Source organism: Canis lupus, chromosome X, assembly GCF_011100685.1.
Source record: "Canis lupus familiaris isolate Mischka breed German Shepherd chromosome X, alternate assembly UU_Cfam_GSD_1.0, whole genome shotgun sequence".
Classification (NCBI taxonomy): Eukaryota; Metazoa; Chordata; class Mammalia; order Carnivora; family Canidae; genus Canis; species Canis lupus.
In genome coordinates, this window is record NC_049260.1 from 41619701 (window position 1) to 41633389 (window position 13689).

Below are 13689 nucleotides of genomic sequence, written 5' to 3' on the forward strand. Positions count from 1 at the left end.
GAGCAGTTGCCACAATGCATGAAGCCTCAAGATGGCCCTTTGCCTCTCCTGTAAATGGTCCATCAGTAAGCATTATCAAATACGCATTTTGAACAGGAATTACCAGAAAAATCAGATTGCTGTCTAGTGTCTTCTATTACTGTTATACACTCATGATCATCCATTTGGTCAAGACCTGGTAAAAGAGTAGCAGGGTTTAGGAGATTACATCTTCTAAGCACAGGATTAGGACTGGATAATAATGTTTATTCATAATTAGATGGGGTACAAATAAATACTAGTCTTATGTACTTGTAAGATAGCTGTCATAGCATGTGGGACATGCAAATAAATCATGTGATCCAAAGTAAGGGCTTGAGTCTTTTCACTAAGTATGGTGGCTGCTTCCACCACTCCAAAGCATCTGGAACCTAAAAATTGCCACTGGTGTATAGTTTAACCCCATCTTTTGAGTTAAAGCTCCACAAAACAAGTGGAAAGGTTTTTCAAGGTTTGGAATCTCCAAAGGTGGAGGAAGGAGAGACTACCCATTTTCAGTTGTTTACAAGCCTCTGCAGGTTCTAGGGACCAAGTCAGAGAGTCTGTAGATTCACTTTGCCAGTGCTCCACTGGAGGTTCTGCTCCCTCCACAGAAACTGGGATCCACTGTGTACGGTACCCCACCAGTCCCTTTGATTGTCTGAGTGTCTTATTGTAATAGAGTCTTGATTTTTTTTTTTGGAAGATTGTATTTATTTGTTCGGGAGAAACACAGAGAGAAAAGCAGAGACATAGGCAGAGGGAAAAGCAGGCTCCCTGCAGGAAGCCTGATGTGGGACTTGATCCCGGGACCCTGGGATCACGCCCTGAGCCAGAGGTAGACACTCACCTGTTGAGCCACCCAGACGTCCCATAATAGAGCCTTTCATCTACTAAATTACAGCCTTTACCTAATAACAGAGACCCTAAATATTTTACTTCAGCATGGCAATATTAGAATTTGTCCAGAGAGGCCATATGGCCTAGTGAAGCAAGGAATTGTAACAAAGCCAAAGTACCAGTTTTGCATTGCTCTTCAGTTTCAGAAGCCACTAGCAAATAATCTACATATTGAATAATTATCACTTCCTCTAGTGGAATAGACTTCACTAAGCTTTCCTGCAAATGGCTGGAGTGAGTAGTAGGAGACCCCCTTGCCATAAAACTGGAGTGCTTAAGAAGTAAAAATCCTTGGGTGCCTGGGTGGTTCAGTGGTTCATCTGCCTCTGACTCAGGTCATGATCCCGGGGTCCTAGGATCAGTCCTGTGTCGGGCTCCCCAGGGGAGCATACTTCTCCCTTTGCTTATGTCTCTGCTTCTCTCTCTCTCTCTCTCTCTCTCTCTCTCTCTGTGTGTGTGTGTGTATGTGTGTCTCACATGAATAAATAAATAAAATCTTAAAAAGAAGGAAGTAAAATCCTTAAGAATTTAGACTCATAAGCTAGAGGAACAGAAAAAAAAAAGCAGAGCACAGATTATTTACAGAGACAAACTTTGCTGACTTTGGTACTAACATCAGAATAGTTGCTAAGTTAGGAACTATAGGGGCTAATAGGACAACAAATTTATGTCTCTAAAATCTTGTTACAGATCTATGTACATTGTCTATCTTCATCAAATTTACCTTCTTTCCTGGAATTATGGGAGTATTAGAGGGTGAACTCCCTTTTTAAATTATCCCTGGTTTTTCTAATTCTCTTATAATCAATTTTATTCTAATTCGGCTCTCAACAAAGGATATTGTTTTACACATGGCCAGAGCTTATCTTTTTGGTAAGTTTCTTTTATTGATTCTAGGTCTTTAATCAAACTAATATCATTTTCCAGGGCCCAAAGCAATGCATTGATTTGTCTCAGTTTGGGATATTTTTATAGCACAGAGTGAGACTGCCACTCTCTCCCACACCTCTTTTCTTTTTAAAGGCACAGAGCCACCAAATCAGGTGTCTTTTCTGTAGGGAAGCACCATAGAACTCCGTTCAGAGTACAGAATATGGTGGTTCTTATTTTGCACAACAAATTTGGAAGCTAATCTCTTGCCAGTAGGTTGGCAGGAGAAAGTAAGAAAGCATGTTCTTCATCAGATGATTTATCTGTATGGAAACCTTGAAAGAAAGGGAGCAAGTAGAAGGCTGACCTGAAATGTCAGCAGCATGTGTGGACCTACCACTAGATCAAAGTGACACATTTCTGAGGGAATTGCAGAATAAGTAGCATTAGTATTTACCAGAAAAGACAAACATAGTTTAGCCTGAGGGAAAGTTCTTGAACTTGTGGTTCACCAGTTCCCACCTCCAGGAATTCCTAGAGCTGTCAATTTTGAGCCATTTGCCTATTATTACCTGGCTGAGGGCTTTCTCCTGGGCTTTCCTGGTTCCCTCGTTCCTTGTTCTTATCACTGTCCTCTGGAGTCTCTATAAATCTTCTTCCGGTGTCTTGGCTTCTTGCAATAATGACATACACTTTTCCCATCTGCCTTGGCTCCCTTCATGTTGTCCAGAGTAGAAATATTCCCTTAGAAAATGGTTGTAACTGAGCAGTTAACACAGTGGTTTTTAGTTGCTTCTCTTCTTCGTCATCTTTCTCTAGATTGTCTTCAAATTCAGCAGCTGATGCTAGGATTTGAACAATGGTCTGTCCTAGGCTGAGACAAAGGTGGGTAGTACCAGCAGGTGACTTTGATCTGCCCCTGGATCCCTTGCAGTAAATTTTGAGAAAGCCTCAACAAACTGCTGATGGACATCAACAGGGAACTCACTCATCTCCTGGGTACACTGCTTTAATTTCTCTCAACTTACTTTTAGCAGAATGGATTCAAGTATGGCCATTTGCAGGCCCTTTAAGTGGGTCCCCCCCCCCAAAAAAAAAAGTGGGTCCCCAAAGCCCTAGGTTCTTCCGCAGTTATGGTAGGGGGGCAGTAGATAGTTAGAGTCTTTTGGCCATGATACCCCTTGATGCAGCAGCTTAATTCCGGTCCTGATAGGCTTGCTCCACCAAACAAGCAAAGCCTGCTGGTTGCAGAATTCTGCACATCCTCATGTGTGGGGTTGTAAGCTGAAAAAACCCTTGCCACGTACTTGTGCAAACCTCTATGGGTCTTCCCTGGGCACAGGAAGAACAGGCCTTTGGTGAGTAACATTGGCAGAGTAGAAGGGCATTCTTCCTTTTTCAAGGCTTTCTGGGGAACCCAGGTAGCTTCCTAATGACATCAGCTTTATGAGCTTAGGAAGGGCTTCCCGTCTTCTCACCAAATCAGGAAAAATGTAGAATTAGATGACACTTTGATGTCATGCATGGGAGATTTGGTATCCCGTGTTGGTATTTTTCAGCCTGCCACCTTTTTTACTGTGTCTTTTCCAAGTGACTGCTCTTGCTACTCTCTTAGCCTGTTGCCTTCACGTGAGGACATGGTCTTTTATCCAGGTTCCAAATTATTCCTTCATGGTGTTGCTTTATCATCTCTGTTTTCCTAGCTATGTGGTATGTGGTAAGAATGGACTCTTGGAGGTGGAATCTAGCTTCTAGGTTAATCATGAAATAGGAACGGAGCTAGGACATGAGGCACACAAGCCTCTCACAGGGCAAATAATTCATTACTGGCTCAAGAAAGTTGTGCCCTTGTCCCTCTTTGCAGGGAAATCTACTAATTAACAAAACTGCCTAGCTCAGAGATCATAGCTTCCCTCTTAGCAGGAGTTAGTTTGAGACAGGAAGGGATAAAGACATCTAAGGGAAGGGGAGCAAGGAAATGGGGACAGCAGAGAAAGGAGGAGAGTTTGGTAAAGAAAAAATGACTTTAATTATTTCATTTCTTCTTCTGTTTTGCTCATTGTTTCCAGGTAATTTTTACCTTTTCCCTGGAATGATAGTCATCCCATGAACACAAGTAATTCATTTGCTGAGGCTAGGTCCTTCTAAAAACTACCACAGATAGTCAATTCACTCAAACCAAAGGTATTGTCCTCAAGCCACTGTAATACTGGATTCTCATTCCAAACAGATCCCATTCCAAATGTTATATGGTGATACATTAGCTCTTTACAAGAAAGACCTGCAGGCAACATTCTTGGCTTACCATATTTTCCACCATCAAAGCTAGTGGTAATCCTGATGGATGTTAGGTCCTGTATTACACGTTTCCTCAAGGGTAAAATCTAGGATTTGGAGGGCATGATTTATCCAGCTAGTATTTTTTTTTTTAGAGAGCGAGATTGTGCCTGGGAGAGAGAGCAGAGGGCAGGGGAACGGGGAGAAGCTGAGAGGGAAGGATAGGGAGGGGGAAAGATCTCAAGCAGACTCTAAGCTGAGTGTGGAGCCTAATGCTGGTATTGATTTCAAAACCCTGAGATCATGACATGAGCCGAAACCAAGAGTCAGATGCTTAACTGACTGAGCCACCCAGGTGCCCCTCAGGTCAGGAACTTTAAGGCCATCCCATCCTTATCAGTAGATTGTTGGGGGAAATTAAAAATAAAATCTCCTGGCAACCTAGGAAATTCTTTCTACAAATGTAAAAAAAAAAATAAGGTAAAGAATTTTATTACTGAGTGTTAAACCAGACTGTGATTTGCCTTATGAGTAATCTGCTAAAGAGATTGTAAGGACAGAAAGAAATCTCACTCTCTTTCATAGCTGAGCAGTTACAGTCCATTATATGCATGTTTTCAAGATAAATGGTAACTAGTCCTCATGGAGAGGACTTGACAGCACCATTTGCTCTACATTCTTTCATAGTTCCTCCTAACTTCCCCTGGTAAGTGGAATGGCCATTTGTGCTAGTTAATTGTCTTTATCTAAAAGGCAAAATCAAATTTCCTCTGTGATAAGTAGATAGTACAGTTTAAAGCCAGGTGCCCAGGCTAAATTCCCAACGTGACAGGAACCATCTTCCTTGATGTTTACATTTCAAAGCGATGGCTTCTAGGCCCCTAAGAAAAACATTCGTGGGTTGTAATGCTGACAGAAGGCTTATTTCTGTCTACATACGTATGGCCAATAGACACACGAAAAAAGTGCTCAACATCACCCGACATCCGGGAAATACAAGTTAAAATCACAATGAGATACCACCTCACACAGGTCAGAGCAGCCAAAATTAACAACTCAAGAAACAGATGTTGATGAGGATATGGAGAAAGGGGAACCCTTTTACACTGTTGGTGGGAATGTAAGCTGATAAAAGCCACTCTGGAAAACAGTGTGGAGGTTCCTCAAAAAGTTGAAAATAGAACACCATTCAACCCAGCAATTACACGACTAGGTATTTACCCTAAAGATACAAATGTAGTGATCCAGAGGAGCACCTGCACCCCAATGTTTATAGCAGCAATGTCCACAATAGCTAAAGTATAGAAAGAGCCCATATGTCTATCGACAGATGAATGGATAAATAAGTTGTGAGATATATATATATATGCCATAAAAAAGCATGAAATCTTGCCAGCAGAGTCTGCTTCTTCCTCTCCCTCTGCCCTTTGCCCAGCTCATGCATGTGCTCTATCTCAAATAAATAAATAAAATCTTTAAAAACAGAAAAGACAGTTCAGAACAAAAGACAGTCAGTGAGGCTGCTTGCAAGGCATGCAGAAATGTGAGACCCCTTGAGAATTGTCCTTTAATAGTCTCTCGAATCCCCCTCCCTTTTTAAAAGATTTTATTTATTTATTCATGAGCAATGGAGAAGCAGAGACATAGGCAGAGGGAGAAGCAGGCTCCCTGAAGTGAGCCTGAGGCAGGATTCGATTCTAGGATGCCAAGATCACAACCTGAGCCAAAGGCAGATGCTCAACCACTGAGCCACCTAGGTGACCCTCTTGAGTTCCTTTTAATTTGTAACAGATCTGACACATTCTCTTCCCTTGTATTTTTCCCCTTACTATTTATTTGTTGAAGAAACTGGGCCATATGCCCTGACTTTGGTCCCATGTTTTTGAAATTTGCTAATTGTATTCTCGTGGTTGTTTATATAATAAATAGTTCCTGTATCTCCGTTTTAATTTGAACTGATGAATCTAGAGGCTTGATCAATTCGGATTTAATTTTTTGGCAAGAATACTTCATAGTGGGGCACCTGGGTGGCTCACTGGTTGAGCATCTGCCTTTGGCTCAGGTCATGATCCTGGGTCTTGGGATGGAGTCCCACATCTGGCTCCATTCAGGGAGCCTGCTTCTCTCTCTACCTATGTCTCTGCCTCTCTCTGTGTCTCTCATGAATAAATAAATAAAATCTTAAAAAAAGAAAAGAATACTTCATAGGTAATGGTGAATGCTTGCTGATTCACACCTCTAGGAGGCACAAAATGCCTGGTTATCTCTCTCAGTGTATTCAGGAGTCGTCATCCCCAGCCAGATTGTAAAGTTCCTTTAGTCTTTTACCTAATAGTTTTCCACTTTTTGAAGATCTCTGCTTTTATTAGCACCTATTAGCTGGAATACTTCTGCAAAGAATAAAGTTCCATAATCAACTATTTATCCTAAAGTACAGCCTTAGAGGAAAGATAGTCATTTTAAAAAATTTTTTAAAGATTTTATTTATTTGAGAGAGAAAGAGAGCACAAGCAGAATGTGGGCAGAGGGAGAGAGACAAGCAGAGTCCCCACTGAGTGGGGAGCCCAATGGGGGGCTCAATTCCAGGACCGAGATAATGACCTGAGCCAAAGGCAGATGCTTAATTGAGCAAGCTACCCAGGCACCCCAGAAAGATAAACATTTTAATATGAAACTCAAGTCATATCTCTTTCCTGGTATATAAAACACTTCAGTGGTGATCTACAGGCATATGCTGGAGGTATCTCAGGTTCAAATCCAAACCATTGCAATAAAATGAATATTGTATTAAAGCAAGTCAAATGAATTTTTTTAATTCCCTGTGCATATAAAAGTTATGCTAAACTATACTGTGGTTGGGCAGCTCCGGTGGCTTAGCGGTTTAGCGCTGCCTTCAGCCCCGGGGTGTGATCCTGGAGACACGGGATCGAGTCCCACGTCAGGCTCCCTGCATGGAGTCTGCTTCTCCCTCTGCCTGTGTCTCTGCCTCTCTCTCTCTCTCTCTCTGTGTCTCTCATGAATAAATAAAATCTTTTTAAAAAACCTATACTGTAGTTTATAGAGTGTGCAATACCATTCTGTCTAAAAAAAAAAAGTACCTTAATTAAAAAATACTTTATTGCTCAAAAATGCTAACCATCACCTGAGCTTTCAGCAAGTCATAATCTTTTTGTTCGTGGAGGATCTTGCCTCAGTGTTGATGGCTTTTGACTGATCTGGGTGGTAGATGCAGAAGTCTGTGGTGGCTGTGGCAATTTCTTAAAATAAGACAACAGTGAAGTTTGCTGTGTCGATTGACTCTTACTTTCATGAATGATTTCTCTGCAGTGTGTGATGCTGTTTGATAGCATTTTACCCACAGTAGAATTCCTTTCAAAATTGGGAGTCAGTCCTCTCAAACTCTGCCACTACTTTAGCAACTAAATTTATTTATTCTAAACCCTTTGTTGTCATTTCAGTAATCACAGCATCTTCACCAGGAGTAGATTCCATCTCAAGAATCCACTTTTTGGTGCACCTGGCTAGCTCAGCCAGTAGAGCATGTTATTCCAGATCTCGAGGTCGTGAATTCAAGCCCTATGTTGGGTGTAGAGCTTACTTAAAAAAAAAAAAGAAGCCATTTTCTTTGCTTATCCATAAGAATCAACTCCTCATCCATTAAAGTTTCATTGTGAGACTCTCACATCTTCAGACTCCCCTTCTAATTCTAGTTCTCTTGCTATTTCTCAGCATCTGCAGTTACTTCCTCCACTGAAGTCTTGAACCCTTCAAAGTCATCCATGAGGGTTGATTGGAATCAACTTCCTCTAAACTCCTGTTAATGTTGATGTTTTGACCTCTTCCCATGAATCATAAATGTTCTTAATGGCGAATGGTGAATCTAGAATGGTGAATGGTGAATCTAGAATGGTGAATCCTTTCCAGGTTTTCAGTTTACTTGCCCAGATCCATCAGAAGAATCACTATCTATGACAGCTGTAGTCTTACAAAAAAGGATTTCTTAAATACTAAGACTTGAAAGTTAAAGTTACTCCTATATCCATGGGCTGCAGAATGAATATTATGTTAGTAGGCATGAGAACAACATTCATTCATTGTACATCTCAATCAGAGCTCTTGGGTGACCAGGTGCCATTGTCAATGAGCAGTAATGTTTTGAAAAGAATCTTCTATTCTGAGCAGCAGGTCTCAAAAGTGGGATTAAAATATTCAGTTGACCATGTTATAAACAGGCTGTAATCCAGGCTTTGTTGTTCCATTTATAGAGCACTGGCAGAGTAGATTTAGCATCATTAAGAGCCCTAGGATTTTCAGAATGATAAATGAACATTGGCTTCAACTTTTAAGTCTCTAGCTTCATCAGCCCCTAACAAGAGACTCAGCCTGTCATTTGAAGCTTTGAAGCCAGGCACTGACTTCTTTTTAGCTATGAAAGTCTTAGATGGCATCTGCTTTCAACAGAAGGCTGTTTCGTATACATTAAAATATGTTTTTTAATGTAGCCATCTTCATTAATTCTGTGAGCTGGGTCTTCTGGATACCTTGCTGCAGCTTCTCCATCAGCACTTGCTGCTTCACCCTGCACTTTTATTATGTTAAGGAAATGGCTTCTTTCCTCATGAAGCAACCTCTGCTAGCTTCAGACTTCTCTTTTTTGTATGAATTTATTTTTTATTGGTGTTCAATTTGCCAACATATAGAATAACACCCAGTGCTCATCCCATCAAGTGCCCCCCTCAGTGCCCACCACCCAGTCACCCCCACCCCCCCACCTCCCCTTCCCCCACCCCTAGTTTGTTTCCCAAACAAAGTTAGGGAGTTAGGAGTTTCTCATGTTCTCCCTTTCTGATATTTCCCACTCATTTTTCTCCTTTCCCCTTTATTCCCTTTCACGATTTTTTATATTCCCCAAATGAATGAGACCATAAAATGTTTGTCCTTCTCCCATTGACTTATTTCACTCAGCATAATACCCTCCAGTTCCATCCACGTTGAAGCAAATGGTGAGTATTTGTCGTTTCTAATGGCTGAGGAATATTCCATTGTATACATAAACCACATCTTCTTTATCCATTCATCTTTCGATGGACACCGAGGCTCCTTCCACAGTTTGGCTACTGTGGACATTGCTGCTATAAACATCGGGGTGCAGGTGTCCCGGTGTTTCATTGCATCTGTATCTTTGGGATAAATCCCCAGCAGTGCAATTGCTGGGTCGTAGGGCAGATCTATTTTTTAACTCTTGGAGGAACCTCCACACAGTTTTCCAGAGTGGCTGCACCAGTTCACATTCCCACCAACAGTGCAGGAGGGTTCCCCTTTCTCCACATCCTCTCCAACATTTGTGGTTTCCTGCCCTGTTAATGTTCCCCATTCTCACTGGTATCTCATTGTGTTTTTTTTTTAATTTTTATTTATTTATGATATTCACACAGAGAGAGAGAGAGAGGGGGGCAGAGACACAGGCAGAGGAAGAAGCAGGCTCCGTGCACCGGGAGCCCGATGTGGGACTTGATCCCGCGGGTCTCCAGGTTCGCGCCCTGGGCCAAAGGCAGGCGCTAAACCGCTGCGCCACCCAGGGATCCCCTCATTGTGGTTTTGATTTGTATTTCCCTGATGGCAGGTGATGCGGAGCATTTTCTCATGTGCATGTTGGCCATGTCTATGTCTTCCTCTGTGAGATTTCTGTTCATGTCTTTTGCCCATTTCATGATTGGATTGTTTGTTTCTTTGCTGTTGAGTTTTCAGACTTTTCTTCTGCACCCTCCTCACCTCTCTCAGCTTTCACAGAATTAAATAGAGTTAGAGCCTTGCTCTGGATTATTAGGCTTTGGCTAAAGGGAATGTTTTTGCTGATTTGGTCTTCTGTCGAGACCATTAAAATTTTCTCCATATCAGCAAGAAAGCTGTTTCACTTTCTTATCATCCATGTGTGCACTGAAGGAACACTTTAAATTTCCTCTAAGAACTTTTCTTTGTATTCACAACTTGGCTAACTGGTGCAAGAGGCCTAACTTTTGGTTTTATCTCCAGTTTTGACATGTCTTCACTAAGCTCAGTTTTTTCTAGCTTTTGGTTTAAAGTGAAAAACATGTGACTTTTCCTTTCACTTGAATACTTGAAGGCCATTGTAGGATTATCAATTGGTCTAATTTCAATATTGTTGTGTCTCAAGGAATAGGGAGGCATAAGGAGAGGGAGAGAGATGGGGCAGTTAGATCACACACATTTAGGGACTCCTGGGTGGCTCAGCAGTTGGCCATCTGCCTTTGGCTCAGGGCGTAATCCCCGGATCTGGGATCAAGTCCCACATTGGGCTCCCTGCATGGAGCCTGCTTCTCCCTCTGCCTGTCTCTGCTTCTCCCTCTGCCTGTCTCTGCCTCTCTCTCTCTCTCATGAATAAATAAAATCTTTAAAAAAAGAGAGCACATACATTTATCAGTTAAGTTCACTGTCTTATATGGATGTATATCATGGTACTCCAAAACAACTACAATAGTAACATCAAAGATCGCTGATATCAGATCACCAAAAGAAATAAAATAATAATTAAGTGTGAAATACTGCAAGAATTACCAAAATGTGACATATAGATGCAAAATGAGTAAATGTTGGACAAACAGCACTGATAGATTTGCTCAATGCAGGGTCGCAACAAGCCTAAAATTTGTAAAAAAATGCAGTATCTGCAAAATGCAATAAAGTGAAGCCCAATATAACAAGATATACTTGTATTACGAAAAGAATTTGCACTGTTTTCATGATCAGACTCTAACATACTTCCTTGGATTTTTCTCTTAAAATCACCTGCCTCACATATTTTATAGTCTTCTCTCCTTTTTACAGAGCTATTCGTTCTTTCTTTAATTACCATGTATTTTCCTTTCTCCATACCTTTCTCTTTGTCTTTTCTAGAAAATATTTCCCCCATTTATCTCCATCATACTTAATGTTTCCCCTCAAGATTCTATTTAAACTATCCAAGTCTAAAGACCCTAAACCTATACCCCCAGTAGAACTATTTTCTCTTTGGGGCCCACAGTGTACCCTAAATATATTTCTAATTTGCACTTTTGTTTTCTGTGTTTTTTGAAACTGAGTTATATTAGAAAGACATTGGATTATGTATAGTTTGATGAGTTTTGACGAATATATATGTGTAACCATCATTCAAACTAAAATACGGAATAGGTCCATCACCCTTTTGACCAGTCAGTATCCTACCTCTGAGACAACCATTTTTAAGATTTTTAATCACTATATATTAGCTCTGCTTATTCTTTTTTAAAAAGATTTTATTTATTTATTCATGAGGGACACAGAGAGAGAGAGGCAGAGACACAGGCAGAGGGAGAAGCAGGCTCCATGCAGGGGGCCTGACGTGGGACTCAATCCTGGGTCTCCAGGATCATGCCCTGGGCTGAAGGTGGTGCTAAACCCCTGAGCCACCCAGGCTGCCCCTGCTGGTTCTTTTTTTAAAAAAGATTTTATTTATTAGAGAGAGAGCACAAGCAGGGAGAGTGGCAGAGGGAGAAGGAGAAGCAGACTCCCCGCTGAGCAGGGAGCCCAATATGGGACTCCATCCCAGGACCCTGGGATTATGACTTGAGCCAAAGGCAGAGGGTTAACCAACTGAGCCACCCAGGCACCCAGCTCTGCTTGTTCTTGATTGTCATATAAATAGAATCATTTGGTCTGTGTTTGGCTTCTATTTCTAAAATAACAAAATATTTTGGAGAGTAATTCAGGTTGTGTCTGTCACCAGCTCTTTCCTTTTTATTGCTGAATATTTCATTGTATGAATCTACCACAATTTGTTTATGCAGTCATCTGCCTTTGAACATTTTGAATGTTTTAGTGTTTGGCTATCATGCATAAAGCCTGCTATGAACATTATTGTAGAATTTTTCTGAGTGAATATGTTTGCAACTTATTTTAGTAACTACCAAGGAATGTAAACACTAGATTATAGGGTGGTTGTATATTTAACTTTATTAGAAACTGCTACACAAGGTTCTCCAGTGATGATTCAGTTTACATGACTATCAGCAATTTTTAAATTCTTTTTTTAAAAGATGTATTTATTTATTCATGAGAGACACAGACTGAGAGAGAGAGGCAGAGACACAGGCAGAGGGAGAAGCAGGTTCCTCACAGGGAGCCCAATGTGGGACTCGATCCTGGATTCTGGGATCGTGACCTGAGCTGAAGGCAGGCACCCAATTGTGGAGCCACCCAGGCGTCCCAATTTTTTAATTCATTACTAATTTTAGCTTGTCTAGTGAGCATATAGTGCTATTTTCAGTGTAGTTTAAATTGAATTTTCCTCATATTCTTTGAGTAAATACCAATTAGTGCAATTTCTAAGTCATATAATTCAATTTTTAATTTTTTGAGGAACCTCCATACTTTTTTCCAGTTATACACCTTTATGTTTATGGAAGTATTATTTACAATAGTCAAATTATAGAAGCAGCCCATTGTCCATCAATAGATGAATGGACAAGAATGTGCTATATACATAGAATATTACTCAGCCACAAAAAAGAATGAAATCATGCCATTTGCAGCAACATGGATGGATCTAGAGAGTATAATGATAAGCAGAATGAGTCAGAGAAAGACAAATACCATATTATTTCATTCCTCTGTGGAATTTAAGAAACAAGCAAAAAAAATAGAGATAAACAGAAAAATAGACTCTTAACTAGAGAACAAGCTGCTGGTTACCAGAGGGGAGGTGGGTGGGAGGATGGATGAAATAGGTAATGGGGATTAAGAAGTGCACTTGTCATGATGAGAACTGGATGATGTATGGAGTTGTTGTATCACTATATTGTACACCTCGAACTAATATAATAATGTATGTTAAATGTACCAGAATTAAATTTTTTACAAAATAAATACATTGCATTTTCTTCATAAATAATGATGTTGAACATCTTTTCATATGCTTTATTGGCCATTTGTAGATCTTTTTTGGTGTCTGTTCAAGTATTTTACCCATTTTAAAAAGTTGGGTTATGTTTCTTTTATTACTTTGTAGGAGTTCTTTCTACATTCTTACTATGGGTGTTTTATATATATATTACAAATATTTTCTCTGTGTCTTGATTTTTCATTTTCTTAATGGCATCTTTTGATGAGCAGAAGTTTTAATTTTGGTAAAGTCCCATTTATCAAAATTTTCTTTTACATTTGTTTTTTGTCCTATGTCAAGAATTCCTTGCTTGACCCAGTGTTGCAAAGATATTCCCTTGTTTTCTTATAGGGCACTTTTAGTTTTAGGGTTTTTTTCCTTTTTTTGATTAAAATATTTCTAACGTAAAATGTCATCTTAGTTTCAGGTGTGCACCATCTTGATTCAACAATTCTATATATTAGCTCTCAGTACAATAAATGTAGTCACCATACGTTATTACAGTATCATGGACTATATTTCCTATTCTGTACTTTTCATCTCATGATTTATTTATTTTAAAACTGTAAATTTGTATCTCTTAATCCTCTTTATCTGTTTCACCTATCCCCTCTCACCTCCCCTCTGGTAGGGAACAAACACCAGTTTGTTCTCTGTATTTAAGAGCTTGTCTTTTCATTTCTTCGTTCATTTGTTTTGTTTTT